Source organism: Ranitomeya variabilis, chromosome 3, assembly GCF_051348905.1.
Source record: "Ranitomeya variabilis isolate aRanVar5 chromosome 3, aRanVar5.hap1, whole genome shotgun sequence".
Lineage (NCBI taxonomy): Eukaryota > Metazoa > Chordata > Amphibia > Anura > Dendrobatidae > Ranitomeya > Ranitomeya variabilis.
In genome coordinates this window covers 333,591,731-333,610,736 of record NC_135234.1, presented here as the reverse complement: position 1 = coordinate 333,610,736, position 19,006 = coordinate 333,591,731, and the positions used below count along the sequence as shown (strand labels likewise).

The 19,006-nt window shown below is 44.5% G+C and overlaps 1 protein-coding gene across 10 annotated transcripts in view; it reads left to right on the top strand.

Moving 5' to 3' along the window:
- Positions 1-19,006, top strand: part of DLGAP3 (DLG associated protein 3) — an 811,006-nt gene that overhangs the window by 220,520 nt on the left and 571,480 nt on the right. The gene's annotated exons all lie outside the window — the stretch shown is intronic.

The window sequence follows — 19,006 nt, the reverse complement described above, 5'->3', positions numbered from 1 at the left end:
AAAAAGCGAGAACTGTTTCACCAATCAACGCTCGGCGGCTGCTAAACGTGCGCACGGAGGTGGCGCAGAGAGATGGGGGGGGGTAAAAAGAGGGGGAAGGGGGGATGGGGGTGATTGGGGTGGATGAAGAGAGATCCGGCAGGGATCAGGGATAACACTTACAGTTGTAGTCTCTTCTTTCTTCTGTCTTCAGCAGGGATTGTGGTGTTACAGGCTGCTGTGGCACCACAATACCCAGCACAGGAGGAGCTCTGACTGTGTGACCGCTCTGCAGGAATCCTCAGCTAGATTGAGGACCCCTGCAGAGCAGTCAGACAGGTCACAGGTAGATGACAGACAGGTTACAGAGCGGTCACACTGCTGCTGTGACCTGTCATTGGTGGGATCGAATAATCACATTGATCCCACCAATCACTGTTGGCCCTGGTGACCATGGCAACTGCCTAGGATCGCTCCGATCCTAGGCAGGTCACAGCCAGGTCACCAGCAGGGCACACAGTGGTTACAATGTGACCGCAGCTGTGCCCTGTGTTTGGCGCGGTCGTCAATGGCATAGATCTCGCCAATCAGCTCCTGCAGGCCCTGCTGGGCCTGTCCTAGGCTTTGGCCTAAGATCGGTGCTATCACAGCATCGATCCAGGCCGGTTCCGGCAGGGCACAGCGTAGTAATACTGCTGCTCTGCCTTGCGATTGGTGCGATCGGCCTCCTGATTGTGATTGGCTGTTCAATTCTGACCCGATCCCAGGATGTCGAGGCCATCTTCCCTGAGGTAAGATGGCATCGGAATTTTAATATGATCACCGTGACTTAAGTCGCGATGTCGCATTAAATGCCATGATGTACTATCCCGTCCATGGAAATTAAGTCTCATGTCACATGGACGGGATAGTGCGTCCAATGGCAGAAAGGGGTTAAAGATTAACTATCGTTTTAATTTTGTATTCATAATCTCTAGTGCACATGACAATAAACCACGGTGTCTTATATCTTACCTAACAAATCTACCTCTTTATAATCTGGGATTGATTCTTCACTCTCAATTCAGAGGAAAATTATGTTTTCAGTGAAAACAGATTTTCCCATTACTCAGGAGATGACAGTTGATGCTTTTGACATGCCCACCAGGGCCGTGGGGTACTCGGAACCGGGTCAGACGGTTCTTTGGGGAAGTCACGGGGCCATAACCGGACTCCGTGGCCTTGGCTGTGCCAAATGGCGAATATGTATGTGGGATTTAACGTGACGCCACCTGTGGTGTTCGTCAACGGAATGTTGATGCTGCTAAAGGAGACTGCTGGGGCTGATAATGATGCAGCTGGTATGGTTCTGCTCCCCACAGGTGGAGCAGGGCCCCAGGGCAACCGATTCCATTTATGTCAGGCTTCGTGTACCTTATGGGGCAGGACTCAGGGCGCAAGTGATCACTTAATGACACAAGGGCTGTAGTTTTCTTTTCCTTTTACTTGATGGTTGATAATACAGACCAGGTACTGGTAACAGATTGTAATGGAGATCCGGGCAGCCTGGAAGCAATTATTGGATACACCTGGCCAGGTAGGTATGGAGGCCTTCCTTCTGCGCTGTCCTCCCTCTTTCTTTGCTGCCTAACAGCTCACCCTCCTGCTGCTAACTGTCTCTCTGTTTTAAAAACTAACTGTTGCCCGCATGGCAGGCAGCTCGAGCCTATCACAGGGGCCGCTCCTTTGTGTCTGCTCCTGGCTCTGGTATGCTGCTGTGCTGCCGGGTATTAGATTGGGCCAGGAGACCTGCAGTGCCCTTCCCTCCAGATTTAGCTGCTGGGACTTCAGTACCCACGCAACCACAGACTCCGGTATCCGGTTCCTAGCGCTCAGCTCTGGGGCAAGTTTATTCACAGCTCCACTCCCCAAGTTCTCCTACTGACACCTGGTAAGGGTACCCCTCCTTGCATCCAGGCATGGCATTACTCCCTGTGAGGGAGGCAATGCCACTGTGGCAACCTGACTCCTGGGGTGCCACATTTCCCCTTATTTTTGAATTCAGTACTCCCGGACTGAGGAAACAAACAATAAACAAATTAACAAGTGAACAATCATAACTATTTACAAGATTTAAAAAAATAAAAATTACCAAAACCAAAGCTCAAAAATTGTCCTAGTGATGATTAGTCCATGCCTCATTTCTCCATTGTTTATTCCTGAGCCAGGCTGGTAACTATATACAAGCATTGTCCTGGTCACAACGAGTCCAATGACCCAATCGTCCATTAAATCAAGTAAAATTGGATTACTCAAGAGTTCTTACAGAGTCTCTGTAGGCTCATATGCTTGACGGTTATGTACTTACATTACATATTTACATATTTTATTTACACAATCTACTTACATGCGGAACCTTATGGGGATTTGACCTAGGGTAATACGGGTAGACTTTCATAGCATCTGGTGTGGCATCTGCTGCTTGAGCCTGCTGATCTTCAGGCTGGTCTTGAGTCACATCTCTTACTGGCACTACTAGCTGGGGAAAGGTCAAAATGGGCACGACTATGGCCTAGTTCACCCTTTTCCTATTTGGAAGGAACTTGCTGAGTACTGTGCTGATCTTTTCCTCCACCTCTTCCACTGGCTGAGGAATGTCTTTGTCTTCAATCCTTTCCTTTAGTTGGTTGCCGCTGAGGTTTCTCCGCCATCTTTACTGATGAGGCACACCTTGGTGTTATCAAAGTCTGAAGGTAAAATGGTGTACGGTTCAGCCTCCCACTGGTCATCTAGTTTGTGAACTTGTATCTTTTTTTTGAGTACCTGTTCTCCAGGTGACAAGGGAACTGCAAGGGCATGCTGATTATAATTTCTTTCCTGCCTCTGTCTTGCCTGGGACAAACTTTTCTCTACACATTCTTGCACCTTGTGAAATTGCTGCTGCCGCTTCGTATCCCAGTCTGCATCTGGTGTTAAAACTTCCATGTCCAAGTCAATGGGTAACTTGCCAAGTCTTCCCCTCATCAGGTAGGCAGGTGTACAGTTGGTGGAGTTCACTGGGATGTGGTTATATAAGTCTACCAAATCCGGTAACTCCTCTTGCCACAGGATACACTCTTCCAGGGGCAGAGTCTTCAACAGGTTTATTACTACCTGGTTCATTTTCTCAAAAACCCGTTGGTTTGGGATGATATGGCGTGGTTCTTATTTTTTTGCAGCTGTAAAGGTTACAGAACTCCTGGAACACTTCTACTTCAAAGGCTGGGCCTCGGTCGGTAAGCACTCGTTCAGGGTAACCGTGCGGGTGACAAAAGTGTTGTTGAAATGCTTTGGCTGCCATCTTCGCCGTCTGATTCTTCACTGGCACTACTACCAGGAAGCGGGAGTAGTGGTCTAACATGGTGAGGGCAAAGACATAGCCTGACCGGCTTGGTGCCAGCTTCACGTGGTCCAAGGCTACCATCTCAAGCAGTTGTTTGGTGATTGTGGGCTGTAGGGGAGCCCTCTGGCTATCACGGTCTTTCCATCTCAGGTTGCATGGACCACATTCTCTACATCATTTCTCAATTGCTTTCCTCATGCCAACCCAGTAGAATTGCTCACATAGCAGGACTTCCAACTTCTTCCACCTGAAGTGTCCTGCTCCGTTGTGGTATGATTCTAAAACCATTGGTGCATCCCGCTTTGGGACTACCACCTGCCAGACCAGTTTGTATGTTCGGGAGTTGACACTTCTCCAACACAGCTTCCCCTCATAGAAGAACAGCTTGTCCTTCTTCTTCCACAACTGTTGGGTCTCTTATGGACCAGGATTTGAATCAGCTTGTGTCAGCAATTCCTTTACTAGGCGGACTGCTGGATCATTGTCCTGTGTTTCTGCCTATCCATGGTGGGGCAGTGGGTTAATTGTTGCCTCTTGCACGGCATAGTACTTGTTCCTCACACAGTGGGAGCACTGGACTTCTCCCCCATCAGACAAGTTGGGCAACCTGGCCAGCGCATCAGCATTAGCATTTTTATGCCCCACTCGGTATTTCATGGTAAGCTCATAGTTGAACATCAGAGCCATTCATCGCTGCCCCCGCGCATCTAGCTTCGATTTTTCAAGGTGGGTCAGCGGATTATTATCCATATAAATGGTATTGGTGCCTAGAGTAATCATAGGATGGCATTCTTGTTTGTCAATATCAACTATAATCAAACCTTGCAACTGCAATCCTACTTGGCCAACCTTAATGATCACCTCCTTACACCCCACCTGAGGCAAGGGCTGACCATTGCTAGCAAAGATGTTAAAGTGTTCATCTAGGCTGCGAGTAATGTCTGAATCAGCCCAATACCATTTAAAAAGGATGTATGGCATTGTTGTTGTTGTCACCTGGGAGCCGGTGTCCAATAAAGCGTTCATGAGGATGCCATCAAGCACGATGGGCAGGACCGTCCATCCTCCCACGTACTTGTCTCGCCAGCTTTGTGGGCCCGGTCGTCTTACTCCTGGGAGTTGGCCCTCTGCCCCAGTGGTTGCTTGTTTAATTTACAGAATCTTGCGATGTGCCTCGCCTTGTTGCAGCGGCGTCAGATGGGTCGTACGTCCTGGTTGTAGTGATCATTGTCTCTCCCTCTGGTCAGTAGAATTCTCCTCTGCCGTCGCCACGAGATGTCATCTGGACTGGAGGCCAGCTGGATCTTCTCCTTTGGGGACACTTGCATGGACTGCATGGTTTTGGTTAGTGCAGCCACACTTTTGGTCAGCTCCTGGACCTAGTGACGTAGGCCTGCAGAGGAGTCATTATCTTGGGTCTGCGCATCAGCCTTCACGGGTGCCAGGGAAAAGGACGCCGCCTCCTCGTGGTATGTGATGGCTGGGTGCTGGAGGGGTGCAGTGCCACTTGGGATTGGTTCTCGCAGCACCCAGATGGCCCGGTCTTTAAATCATGTGAAGTCCAGGTCAGGGTTTTGCAGGGCCATAATGTGCAGCTGTGTCCAGTGCGCAGTAGACAGGTGCTCAGTAAACTGCTGGTTAGCAATCTGTCCTTGTCTCGCACATTGTTGGTGTCTACCTCATGCAGATTTAGGGCATAGTCCCGAACACTGTCCTGTGCCCTTTGTTTGTACCTGTAGAATTTCATTTTAATATTTGCTGCTGTGCGGGTGTCAAAAGTATCCTTCACCTGGGCCAGGATTTGCCTAACAGTTCTTTTGTCGGTGTCCGGCCACAACTTCAACTCCCCCTGGGCTGCATCGGTTAGGTGGCCAATAAGGATGCTGACTTTTTGGCTCTCTGACAGGGGGTGCACTTCGAATAAACTGTACTGTCTCTCCTTAAAGTCACTCAGGCTGTGCGACTCCCCTGAGTACTGAGGTAGACAGGCCACCCCTGGGATATATGGCATGGATAAAGGCATTATGGTGGCTGTTGCTGTCCCGTCACTGGATCCTCTCCTAGATTGGGCTTCTCCTTCCCTCCTAGTGAACCTCAGCCAGGCTCTGAGTATCGTTACCATAGTAAACGGCTGCTCCGCAGGTGGTATGGATTGAGCTTCCAAGTCGGAGCCTCCTGCTTTCTGCACGCTGTCTGCACTAGGGCTGTGGGGTACTCACGACTGGGTCAGACAGTTCTTTGGGGAAGTCATGGGGGAAGTGACCCAACTCTGTGGCCCTGGCTGTGCTGAAAAATTAGGAATATGTATATGGGATTTAACGTGACGCAATCTGTGGTGTTCAGCAACAGATGGCTGACGCTGCTAAAGGAGACCACTGGGGCTGATGGTGACACAGCTGGTATGGTTCTGCTCCCCACAGGTGGAGCGGGGCACCAGGGTTACCGATTCCGTTTATGTCTGGCTTCATGTACCTTGTGGTGCATGACTCGGGGCGCAAGAGATCACTTAAGGACACAAGGGCTGCAATTTTCCTTTCCTTTACTTGATGGTTGATAGTACAGACCGGGGCACTGGTAACAGATCGTAATGGAGAGCCGGGCAGCCTGGAACAATTTTTGGATACACCTGGCCAGATAGGTATGGAGGCCTTCCTTATGCGCTGTCCTCACTTTTTCTTTGCTGCCTAACAGCTCACCCTCCTGCTGCTAACTGTCTCTCTCTGTTTTTAAAAACTAACTGTTGCTCGCATGGCAGGCAGCTCAGGCCTATCACAGTTGCCGCTCCTTTGTATCGGCTCCAGGCTCTGGTATGCTGCTGTGCCGCCAGGTATTAGATCGGTCCAGGAGACCAGCAGTCCCCTGCCCTCTGGATTCAGCTGCCTGGACTTCAGTACCCACATAACCACGGACTCCAGTATCTGGTTCCTAGCGCTCAGCTCTGGGGTGAGTTTAATCACAGCTCCACTCCCCAGGTTCTGCTCTACTTCTCTCCTACTGACACCTGGTAGGGGGAACCCTCCTTGCTTCCAGGCATGACATTTCTCCCTGTGAGCGAGGCAGTGCCACTGTGGCAATCGGACTCCTGGGGTGCCACACTTTTAAAATTCTATGGGTGGGATATTAGGAAGGAGGAGCTAGAGGCAGACACAGAGACACAGAGATGCAAATTCTCATGAAACAACAGTTACAGTTCTAGATAGAACTGCCATCTCCAATCTCAGTAATGGGAAGATCTGTATTCACTGAAGACACATTCTAACTGTCAGCTGAGAATATTGATATGGAATAATCAAGCCAATATGAGAAAGAAGTTTTGTGTACTTTAGTTTTCCTTGTATTTAATGTGTTCTGTCTGTAAATTGTATAAGTAATGATGAAGTAATAAAATGTGAATATTCAAATGTTTCTAAAAGTAAGCTGAAATATAAGGAAAAAACTGTAAGCAATGGTATCATAATAAAACTATATTTTCACCCACAGCTTTACTAACCCTAGATTTCTATACTTGCTTGCTCTCATACGTTACAAGTTGAACACAAAATTAAAAGTGAAAAAAAAAATTGATAAAGGGTTTGTAAAGATCCTATCTTAGCCTAAAAATTGAAGTCAATGCTGCTAGTTCCAATGTGTCCATTTTACTCGGCGAGTACCAGCGCTGTAAATAGTGATGTTTCATCTCATGGCACCTGTTTGTCCCTGTAGGCCAGCAGGTATAGAGATGCCCCTTTCCTGTCCGGCTCTAATTACACCTCTCAGGGAAGAATGGCTTACCGTTATCCAGCAGCTGGAGTGCAGAGATTAGGACTTTGATCGCTGCCAGCACCAAAAGAGCTCAGGATCCTGTGCAAGGATATGTATCTGTATTCTTGTCTGATATTTCCACAACAAACTGACATTGCCCCACAAGTTAGAGGGCCACAAAATCATAAAGGTGGCCTCTCATAAAACTGGAAAATGAGCTGCCATTACAATTCCAGCTCCCTGGATATGTAAGAACACTTTAGTGAGCCTGAAGTGGCAACCTATATGTGGGCATATGTACACATTGGAATAGAATAAGAGCTGCCTATGTGCCATCTTTATTTTCTTTCAGTTAGCCAGACATTTATTATACTCTACATGCTGTATTCTTAACCTCTAATTTTGTAATTTTAGAAAAGGTGCTCTGGAATTACCGTATGTGATGAAGAATACAACTCATTACTAAGTTAGACATGTCAGGAGTGGTAAATGGTTCTCTTTAAGGGCTCCCTCACACTGGCGTATAATACAGAGGAGTACAATGCAAGAAAACATCGCAGAGAAAACATCTGAGAGTTTTTCCTCAGCTGGAAGTGGGCTGAGGGGAAAAATGCAGCATGCTGCGTATGGCAACGTATATCGGATGAGACTCAACCAACGCAAGTCAATGGGTGTGAGAAAAAGATCGGACTGCATGGACCTTTCATCTGCAGTCCAATTTTTAAGCACACATCTTAAAGGAACCACAAAATTTCATCAGCCAAGTACAGTACATTCAGAGCCGAACCCTTAGGCCATGTGCACACGTTCAGGATTGTTAGCGTTTTTTTCGCGTTTTTTTCGCTATAAAAACGTGATAAAAACGCGAAAAAAACGCTAACATATGCCTCCTATTATTTACAAGGTATTCCGCATTTTTTGTGCAAATGTTGCGATTTTTTCCGCGAAAAAATCGCATAGCGGAAAAAAAAGCAACATGTTCATTAAAAATGCGGAATTGCGGGGATTCCGCACACCTAGGGGTCCATTGATCTGCTTACTTCCCGCACGGGGCTGTGCCCACGATGCGGGAAGTAAGCAGATTATGTGCGGTTGGTACCCAGGGTGGAGGAGAGGAAACTCTCCTCCACGCACTGGGCACCATATAATTGGTAAAAAAATAAGAAATAAAATAAAAAACAGTCCTATACTCACCCTCGATGTCCGGCGCTGTGTTCCCGCCTCTGTGCTGCACGCTGGCTGGTTCCTGTAGCTGGTGTGCGCTGAAGGACCTCGCCGAATGACGTCACTGTCCTGTGATTGGTCGTGAGCGGTCATGTGACCGCTCACGTGACCGGACCGTGACGTCACGGAAGGTCCTGTGCGCACACGCCAGCTAGAGAAAGAGGAACGGACGCCGCTGAGGAGATGTCTGGGTGAGTATAAGCATTTTTTTATTTTTTTTATTATTTTTAACATTCTATCTTTTACTATAGATGCTGCATAAGCTGCATCTATAGTAAAAAGTTGGTCACACTTGTCAAACGCTATGTTTGACAAGTGTGACCAACCTGTCAGTCAGTTTTCCAAGCGATGCTACAGATCGCTTGGAAAACTTTAGCATTCTGCAAGCTAATTACGCTTGCAGAATGCTAAAAAAACGCGAAAAAAACGGAAAAAAAACGCAAAAAAAAAAATGCGGATTTCTTGCAGAAAATTTCAGGTTTTCTTCAGGAATTTTCTGCAAGAAATCCGCAACGTGTGCACATACCCTTAGGATAGATAGATAGATAGATAGATAGATAGATAGATAGATAGATAGATAGATAGATAGATAGATAAAAAATGGAACCGCAGAACACTACAATTGTGGGTGCACAGGCCTTCTCAGCAGTTCATCCAATACTTGCCCAAGTCCTTGAGAAAGGCTCAGTGTGAGACGAAATATCGCCACGCCATGTGGGTCTGAATAAATCCACTTATTCACCTGAAGTAAATGGAGTGCTGCCTTCCTTTTTTCTTGTGATAGATAGATAAATAGAAATAATACAGTTGTGCTCAAAAGTTTACATACACGGCAGAATTTTTGCTTTCTTGGCATTTTTTCAGAGAATATGAATGATAATACAAAAACTTTTTCTCCACTCATGGTTAGTGGTTGGGTGACGCCATTTATTGTCAAACTACTGTGTTTTCTCTTTTTATCAGGCCGGGAAGGTTAATGGTTATTGGGACCTTCCCAGACTAAAAATATAAACCCACAGCTGCCCCAGAAGTGGTGCATCACATTAGGTGCACCAATTCTAGTGATTTGCCTGACTCTTCCCTATAGCCCTGATGCGGTGGCAATTGGGGTAATGGTAGTTGGGGTTGATGGCAGCCGTGATTTGCAAATAACACTGCTGACATTAAGCCCTGGTGTTAGCAATGGAAAGGCACTCAAAGGTGCAAGTTTAATAATCTGTAGGGTGCTTGTGAAATTATATACGGTATGTGTAGGAAATCTATCTATTCTATCTTTCTATCTAATATCTATTTATTATCTGTCTATTATATATCTAATATCTTCCTGTCATCTTAAGTTACATAGAGCATTACAGTATGTAAAAAATGATGTTAAAAATGCATTGCATATGGATTGCATACGTATGTCATACAGATGCTAGGCAAAAAAATAATCGCACACTCACATTGCATTCACATGAAATATGTTCAACAATATGGATCCTCATCCAACTTTTCAAGAGTTGGATCGGACCGTTTTTTTATATGTGAATGTGAGCGAGCCCTTAAGGTTTTTTTTCCCAACCATCAGTCACCCGGCTTTGCAGCAGACTAGTGCCCTCAAAGTTCAGGTCACTTGTGGTCTGAACCAGGGGGGAACATATCATTGGCGCAACCTATGCGACAGCACAGGGGCCCAAGAGGTAAGGGAATCCCATTTCCACCTCCAAAGCAGGTGCAATCGTGCATCGTGCAATCAACTATTGGGCTGAAAAGGGCCCATATACTTTTCTTGCACAGTTGCCCTTTTCTGTCTGTGTCCGCCAGTGGTCGGAACATCATCACTTCTGGTCCGGTAGAGAGGAATTTAACCAATTGAATGTTTTTTTTCATTATGTTTGCAAGCAAAAATGGAGTAAATGTGTAGACTTCAAAGAAATCTCTAATTCTTTTACACACAGAGACCTGCAAACATGAATAGGGTTACAGGGTAATAAAGGATATCAGTAATGTATGATGAGTGCATGCATTAAAATAGCAGTCGGTGTATTCTGCCATTTCCAGTGCTGCTCCAGTTTTCTGGAACATCTGACTAGAGTTATGACCAGCCCACTTGCACAGTGTCTTGTGTGTGAACCGGAAGTCACACTCGGAACTCAGAATTAGGCCCTCATATACTTATATTAAGACAGAAAGCAATGGTCTGCAATGTAAGGGCTGTCCCACACGTCCAGATAATTCCGGTACCGGAATAAATCGGTACCGGAGTTATCCGTGTCCGTGTGCCTGGGAACTCACGGAGGCCATACCTGCGGCACACGTGTGCCGCCCGTATGGCGAGTGGGTACCACACGGAGCGTGTGGTACCCACTCTGCATGGTGCTGAAGCTGCTGAAGCTGCGATTCATATCCTCTCTGCAGTAACGTTTGCTGCAGAGAAAATATGAAGAATAGTGTTAAAAATAAAGATTTAGGTGTCCGCCGCCCCCCCACCCCCTGTGCGCCCCCCCGCTGGTCAGAAAATACTTACCCGGGTCCCCCGTCGGCTGTCGCTCCTTCTTGGTCTTGCCGCGGCTTCTCCTGCATGCGGTCACGTGGGCCCGATCATTTACAGTCATGAATATGTGGCTCCACCTCCATAGGGGCGGAGCCGACTATTCATGATTGTAATTGATCGGCCCCACGTGACCGCATACAGTAGGAGGCGCGGCCAGACCAGGAAGGAGCGACAGCCGACGGGGGACCCGGATAAGTATTTTCTGACCAGCGGGGGGGGGCGCACAGGGGGTGGGAGGGCGGCGGACACCTAAATCTTTATTTTTAACACTATTCTTCATATTTTCTCTATAGCAAACGCTGCTACAGGGAAGATATGAATACCGGCTTCAGCACCATGTGGGGGGGACAGCGCTTACTGTAGCGCTGTCTCCGGCACGCACACGGACCCCAGACGGAGAATGTCCGTGTGAGGTCCGTGTTTTACGCGGACCCATTGACTCTATTGGGTCCGTGTAAAACGTGCGCTCCCACGAACACTGACATGTCTCCGTGTTTGGCACACGGAGACACGGTCCGCAAAAAATCAATGACATCTGAACAGATGCATTGATTTTTATGGGTCTACGTGTGTCAGTGTCTCCGGTACGTGAGGAAACTGTCACCTCACGTACCGGAGCCACTGACGTGTGAAACCGGCCTAAGCCAGCAAGAAAAAGCTACGGTCACACATGGGTAAGCTTTAAGCTTTAATTGCGGCATGCCACTTAGGCACTCTAATAGTCATTAGCACCTTATGGGCATTTGTGCAATATGGACAGATGGATAGGGGGACAGGATTGAGTGTATCTCATGAGTCATTTGGTCACTGGGACCTTTTGACCATTCCTGCCCCCTTCATTTACTAGTATCTGTATGCAGTGTCAGGCATTTAGATTATTACTATTTTTTAGTGCTGCTAGGTGATACACCTCCCATTTTAGATATATATCAGTGTGCTCACATGTGGTCACTCTCCAGTGTTGTCATTCACCTCATCTCCATCCCACTATACTATATGTCTTTTATTGATGTTGTATCTTTAAATAAAGGTTACTTTTTGCGATAAAATTTACTGTTATGTAGATTTTGTATACATACGTTTTCTGGTCGCTGTTAACACGTATATGCTTGGGAGCGTTTCGCTCCCTTGTTCTTCTCCCCATTGGGGTGCTATGGGCACTCCAGGTAGAAGGGAGTGTGGTACTAGAGGTTATATCCACAAGTTCGGTTATTGTTATAAAAACATAATGAAGGAGTGGAGCAGAGCAGCGCTGAAAACGGCAGAAGACTGTGACCTGTAAGTGTTTCCATGCATACACTCAAAAATCTCTGCAATGTACTTTAATAATCTGCCGCAGTGTCTTTCTGGACAGGAGAACTTCTAACTGATGTGAAAAATTGACATGTTAATATAACTCTGCTGATGTATAGAAACTAGGGGTCATCCTATCCAACATGTACAGTGTTGCCTTAGTGCTCCTCTTTTGCGCTTATATCCTGTATATCCCTTTCTCCTACATCCTTTCATTTTTCCTCCTTTTTACACTCTCCCTTCATCTCTTCCCACTGCCATTTGCTAGTCCTGTTCTTAGAAAAATCTCTCTCAAGCTCAAAGCCTTGTAATACGGAGCTGTGCTGCTTTGTTGTTTCCACACATAATTCATCAGAAGAGATTCCGCCAGCCTGAGGAGCTATGAATACCCCAACATCACAGGCTTTGGACATAAGGCATGATACAAACATACAGCAATTATCTCCCCAAGAATATTAATAAGACAGATCATTATAGAAATACTTGTCAATTCTATGTATGTTTTCCTTGCTGGAAATAATTGCTCCTTTTAACTCTTCATCGGGAATGTTTATGACACATATTGAATGTATTTAATACCACTGACAAGTGGTTTCAGACTGCAGCTTTTTTGTCTTTCTTGGACAAGTTTTATCACTTTTTTTGTTCCAGATATTGGCTGTATATCAGTAAAGAAATATTACCTGTTGCCACAAAATTTGCCTGCTGCAGATTGCCACACATGTCATCATGGTCACACGCGTGCAGATGTACCTGTGCAATTACAGCCGGACATATGATATATCTGGCAGCCATGCCCGTCTTCAATGGCTGGAACCAAGGAGAATTATAATCCCAACTGTTTAACTCCTTAGATGCTGTGGTCAATAACAACCAGGTATAGAGGCGGTTATTCAGTGGGAGGGTCATGGTCTAATAGGGTACATTACGGGTTAGGCTGACAGGCATAAAACTCTCTAAGGATATGTTCACATGCCGTGTTTGTGCCACTTTTTTCCAGCTTTTTTTATGCAAAAGCTACATTCTCAATCATCTTAGGCTACGTTCACATTTGCGTTGTGCGCCGCAGCGTCGGCGCCGCAACGCACAACGCAAACAAAAACGCAGCAAAACGCATGCACAACGCTGCGTTTTGCGCCGCATGCGTCCTTTTTTTCATTGATTTTGGATGCAGCAAAAATGCAACTTGCTGCGTCCTCTGCGCCCGGACGCGGGCGCCGCAGTGACGCATGCGGCGCAAAACGCAAGTGCGACGCATGTCCATGCGCCCCCATGTTAAATATTGGGGTGCATGACGCATGCGGCGACGCTGCGGCGCCCGACGCTGCGGCGCTGACCGCAAATGTGAACGTAGCCTTACTCTCATAAAGAGTTGAAACTGCTTCATGAACTTGTTTATATGCTGTCTTAGTAAAATGAATGAGATTTCTGGAAACTCAGGCACGTCGCTTATTTTTTCCTTGCAGTTTTCAGGCAGTTTTAAATCTGTAACATGTCAATTTTTGCAGCCTTTTTTCACCCATTCTAGTGAGTTGAAAAAAAACAGCTATGCGCTACCGCTAGTGGGACACAACCAGATGCACACAAACCATTGGCATAGTGACAGCATGTCATGTCGGACGCTGTTAATTCTAGGGCATTCAACAGACAGCGGTAATTCCGCTTTTGTCCACTATGTGCTCAGTGGCGTCGGCTAGATTTTCTCTAGCTGGTGCGGGGTTGATTTAGCTGGTGCTCGGATTGGAAGCTGGGCCAAGCCCACTGCCTTTAAATAGTTCTTCTGAACATTGGGCGTCGCCGATTATAGCTTCTGTCTAGTGCTTGGTTATCTCGGTCTGGAGTGGTGAGCTAGGAGTTGGAGTATCGTATCTGGTGGTGTATTTCCCTTTGTCTTATTTACTCCTTCCTATATTTGTATTTGTTTTGCCCTGTGCACTTATTCTGTATTCCTGAGTGACTGCGGCTTGGTTCATATTTTCAGTTATCCTTGTCTGTGCTAACTGTGGGTAGTGGTGTATTATCTCTTCACTGGGGGGTGGGTTGTGGTTTCAGCCTAGGGGTGAAACAGGAGATAGGGTCAGGGTGGAGGCCTAGACATGCACACCATCAGTGTAAACTCTAGGTAGAGGGCCAGTCAGGATTTCCCTAGTCTGAGGGAATTTGCAGGGGCCCGGGTTATTAGCTCTTGCCCACGTAGGCTTCCCGTGACACAGCAGTAATCAGCAACCTTACTTCTACTGAATGAATGATCATACTAATCTGGGTGCCTCACAGCCAGCCACGCACAATGGCATCCTGGCCAACAAGTAGCATAAGAGGCTTGTCTTCATCAACACAGAGGGATGCTGTGTGGGCATAGTTAACAGATTGTGACAGGTATAGCACCAAGGATAGGGCAGCACTAAACAGTTATTCGGGGACTAACTGTGCACCGACCCAGGCTGCCCCTGGAGATCAGGCTCATAAAGGTCCTTCATATAGATCTAAAATAAAAATGAATTGAACATAAAAATATAAAGAAAAAATCTTACTGTACATCTTTATTAATATGGCTGTCACGCAGGAATTTGAGCTGTTGAATTATCACATTTTTTAATCAAGCAAAATGAAAATGCCAGAATTGCTTTTGTTTTAGTTTTTCTTGTCTCTCTTAAAAAATAAAATAAATAAAAAGAATATTAAAAAGCAATCAAATAATCCAATGTGCTATAATGAAGCACACATAAATACAGCTTTGTTCCTAAAAAAACGAGCCATCATACAGCTCCATTGATGGAATTTTTTTTTTTAAATAACAGGTCTTTGAAAATAGTGATGCAATTTTATTTTTTTTTGTTTAAAAACAATTAAAGATGCCTATGTTATAATAGTACTAATGAAAGCATCAATTCATCTAGCATATAAACGCCCTCACAGATTTGTTAAATGAACAAAAAAATGTTTTAAAGGGATCTGTCATGTAAAATAATGCTATTAACCTGCATGTATGGGGTTAATCTGCTGGTTAATAGCATTCTGACACTGTGCGGTGCACGCACTGAGAGCCCCGCTGCCGGGTGGAAATTAACTTTATTCCTCCCATCAGTCTAGGGCTTGCAGTTACAGAGGCAGCCCGGCGTGGTTTCAGTCATCCATCTGTGTATAGAAAGTGGTGGTTGACAGCCACCCATGACTGAAAGCCCAAGGCTGCTGGAAGGAATAAAGTTGATTTCCTCCTGGCAGTGGGGCTCTCGGTGTGGGCACCGCACAGTGTCACAACGCTATTACCCTGCAGATTAACCCTATATCTGCAGGTTAATAGCATTATTTTAGATGACATGTTCCATTTAAGTTTGCTGTAATCACAGTGACCTACATTATAAAGGGAGTAGATGTATCACAAGAAGGTGCTAAAGTATATCTCATCCCATAAAAAAGCAAACAAAAAACATATGGCTCCTCAAATATGATAATAAAAAAAGTTTTTTCCTTATCACACAAGTAAGAGCAGTTAAAAACACTGCAATTTTCATCATGTTTTTTCACATTTTAGTTCCTTTTATCACAGTCATTACCATTCCTTTTCATGCAACATGCTCTTAACTATAGCTCTTTTTTTTTAGACATTTTCTCACATTCTTCTCAAAAGGACAAGAAAATGCATATCTTAATAAATAAAAGAATATAGTTAAAATTCATAGCATTTAATATAAAAATATCTGACAAAAAAATAGTAAACCAAAAGCTGTATTCTCAGTCATCTTATTCCCATAAATAGTTGAAACTGCTTTAAGAGCTTGTTTATATGCTGTCGCTTTACATTTGTCATCCACAATTAGACGCCAATATTTTCACATTCCATGAACATTGTGTTTTCGTTTTTTGTTACATAATCCATTGTTATTGCAATATCAGGAGGCAACTGTACTCAATTCATTAATATGGTGGTGGTTGGACTAGGCCGGAGTATGGGCTTCTCTAGGTGCGATATTTAGGAACATTGTGTCTCAGAGAGGAGACACTCTTCTGGCTGAATGTTAATAGGCTCATACGAGCATTTCATTAACTAGCAGTGCTGCATTGCAGGATTTCACTAGATACAGTCCAGCTTTCTAAGCCACCGCTGGGAGCGGGTTGAGATTCAGCTTATTAAGTTCAGAGGTACAGGGCTTCCATCTACTGCAGAGCAGGCTCCAACAGTCTTATCTAAAATTGTGATCATCAAAACAGATGCAAAGTCTTGTTTTCAATCTGCTCTTAGAAGGTCTCCTAAAGAATAAACCATATCAAGGTTACTGTACAAAGTAACGGGAATCTCTGTAGATGCAAGCCTTCACATTTATCCAAATGTACTATCTTTTCAGAGGCCAAGATGAAATAGTGGGTGTTGATTGCATTGAATTTTATGTGGAGTTTATCTAAAGCTGCTCTCTTATGGCCCCCACACACTTTAGACTAATGTCAGCAGGACCGCCGATATTGACGATATTGAGGGGTTCAGTCAACGGTCTAACATGTATGGGGGCATCGGCCATCAGAGCCTCGCGAGAGATGTTGATCGCATATTTTGTAAAATGAAAAATTGGAGCATATGATCCAATGAAGAGAATGACATTTTTAATGAATAATTAATTATATACAAGGCAATACATAAATAAAAGTCCGTATCAATGACATAGCTATTTAGATAAGATTTCAGGTGCACGAGAAAAAATGTGGTGTAACAAAGATATAAAGTACTCAGGAAGAACCTAATTTTGAAAAAAGTTTCTATGTAAAGTGACTGTGCTCATAGTTCAACAAAAGGTGTTGTAGCAGACCCCTAACACCACAGATCAGATGGCCTCCTGAGGAAGCCGAAGCAAATCGTGCGTTGGGGCAGCGTGTGTGGATGTGAATATGGGTGAGAGCCAGTAAATTGTAGAACTCATGACACTATCATTGATGTTACTACTTGAGTGACTAGTTGATCTGATCATATATATCCTGACTTGACTTCATTGACGTGGTGTTATGGGTCTGCTACAACACTTTTTGTTGAACTGTGAGCACGGTCACTTTACATAGAAACTTTTTCCAAAATTAGGCTCTTACTGAGTATTCATGGTGCTACACCACAAATTTTCTTGTGCACCTGATATCTTATCTAAATAGCTCTGTCATTGGTACGGTCTTTTACTTGTGTATTGCCTTGTATGTAATTAATTATTCATTAAAAATTTCTTACTCTTCTTTGGATTATATGCTCAATTTTTTTCTCTTTACACTTCTTCGAGGAACTTCCATGGCTATTGCTTGCAACAGTCCTGATAAATAGGCTCTGTACTGTTTTTGATATTATGGTTTCTGTTTTTGAGATCCTGTATTATAGTAGATCGCGTATATGTCTGATTTCACACTGCCAGTCTCCAGCTTTGTCCTAGAGAACACAGGAGATTGCACTTGGCCTAGCACTCCTGGATGTGTTGGCTGAAATGACTGTCGGGACTAATATTGACCGAACAAGTGAATATTGATGGACTTGGCCAACACTCTGATTTGTATGGGGCCCCCCGGACAGTTGCTTGTCTGAACAGTTAAGGATCTGGCATATCTGATTTCAGACTTCCGATCCTTTTGTTCTCCTTGAGAGGAGAGGCTCTCTCATAGAGAACACATGAACGCTCGGCCAAATGAGCGCTCCTAGTATGGAAGTGCATACTGAGATGGGTGAACCATCGTTTGGCCAGCAACCATCTAATGTGTATGACAGGCTTCTTGGTGACATTTATTGCACAACTCCAAAATTCCATTCCATCTATTGTTTAGAAATGTATTGGATTTGCGCAAGTTGTACGCAACTAACTTATCATAGACTGGAATGCAAGTCACATGCGATTGAGACTTGTGTGTAGCTTATCTGCAGTTTGATCATTTTTCTTACAGCAACTCTAATATACTTACGACTAGTCTGAGAATTTCTGTCATGTGATAACCCAAGCCTAACTGAAACATCCCAATAGTTTTTCATTTTTAGAGGAAAAATTAAAAGCATATTTACATCTTTCAATGACCGCTGGTTGGCAACATGTTTGCTGGTTGAAGGTTGTTTAATAGCCTGTTTAAACAGGCAGACCGCTCTTCAAATGCACATTAAACAATCAGTCTGTGCATGTCGGATAATCCAATAATCATGTAGTGTATATGTAATTTAAGATGGACTAGATTCATCGTCTTCTTTTAATTTTTCACCGATATGACGAGTTCATCCCTACTTGTTAGAAATAACACATATGTTCAGCCAATCGCATAATGTACTAACTATTAGATCAGAGGAGGGTGTTTTTGTCTTTCACATTGTACTGGATGCATGTAGCATTTTAATCTTTGTTGGCGTTGAGACTCTATGAAGCAGTTTACATTGAGGAAGACTTTTTCAAGACCAGAACAGTTGCTGTTCTGTATCTTCTTTCATTCTCTATGACAGACAGGGGAGACCTGTCAAATTGTACTCATTAGTTGATGTAATTAGGTATGTTAAAAATGGCTGTCCTCAAGTGCATTCAGTGTTGCCATGGTGATGTTGTAAGTGATCTCACAGGCCTAAACTCCATTAGAAGAAAATGTCTTTTTCACAGAAGCACATAAATGTGTCTGATCCTCCAGGAGAACCCTTGATAACACTTTTGGTGAAGATACAATTCTCTTCTTTGTGGTATTATTGATCATTTAACAGTGGCGGTTGTCTGATTGGTAGTATATTCTTGAAGATGACAGGAAGTGATAAATTAGGTGGAATGTTAGCTTGGAGGCTATACACATATTAAAGCAGTGTGCAAGCCATTCTTATTCATCAAAGCAACTCAAACTGGTACTAATCAATAGGAGAATAGAGCCCATGGCACTGCAATGCA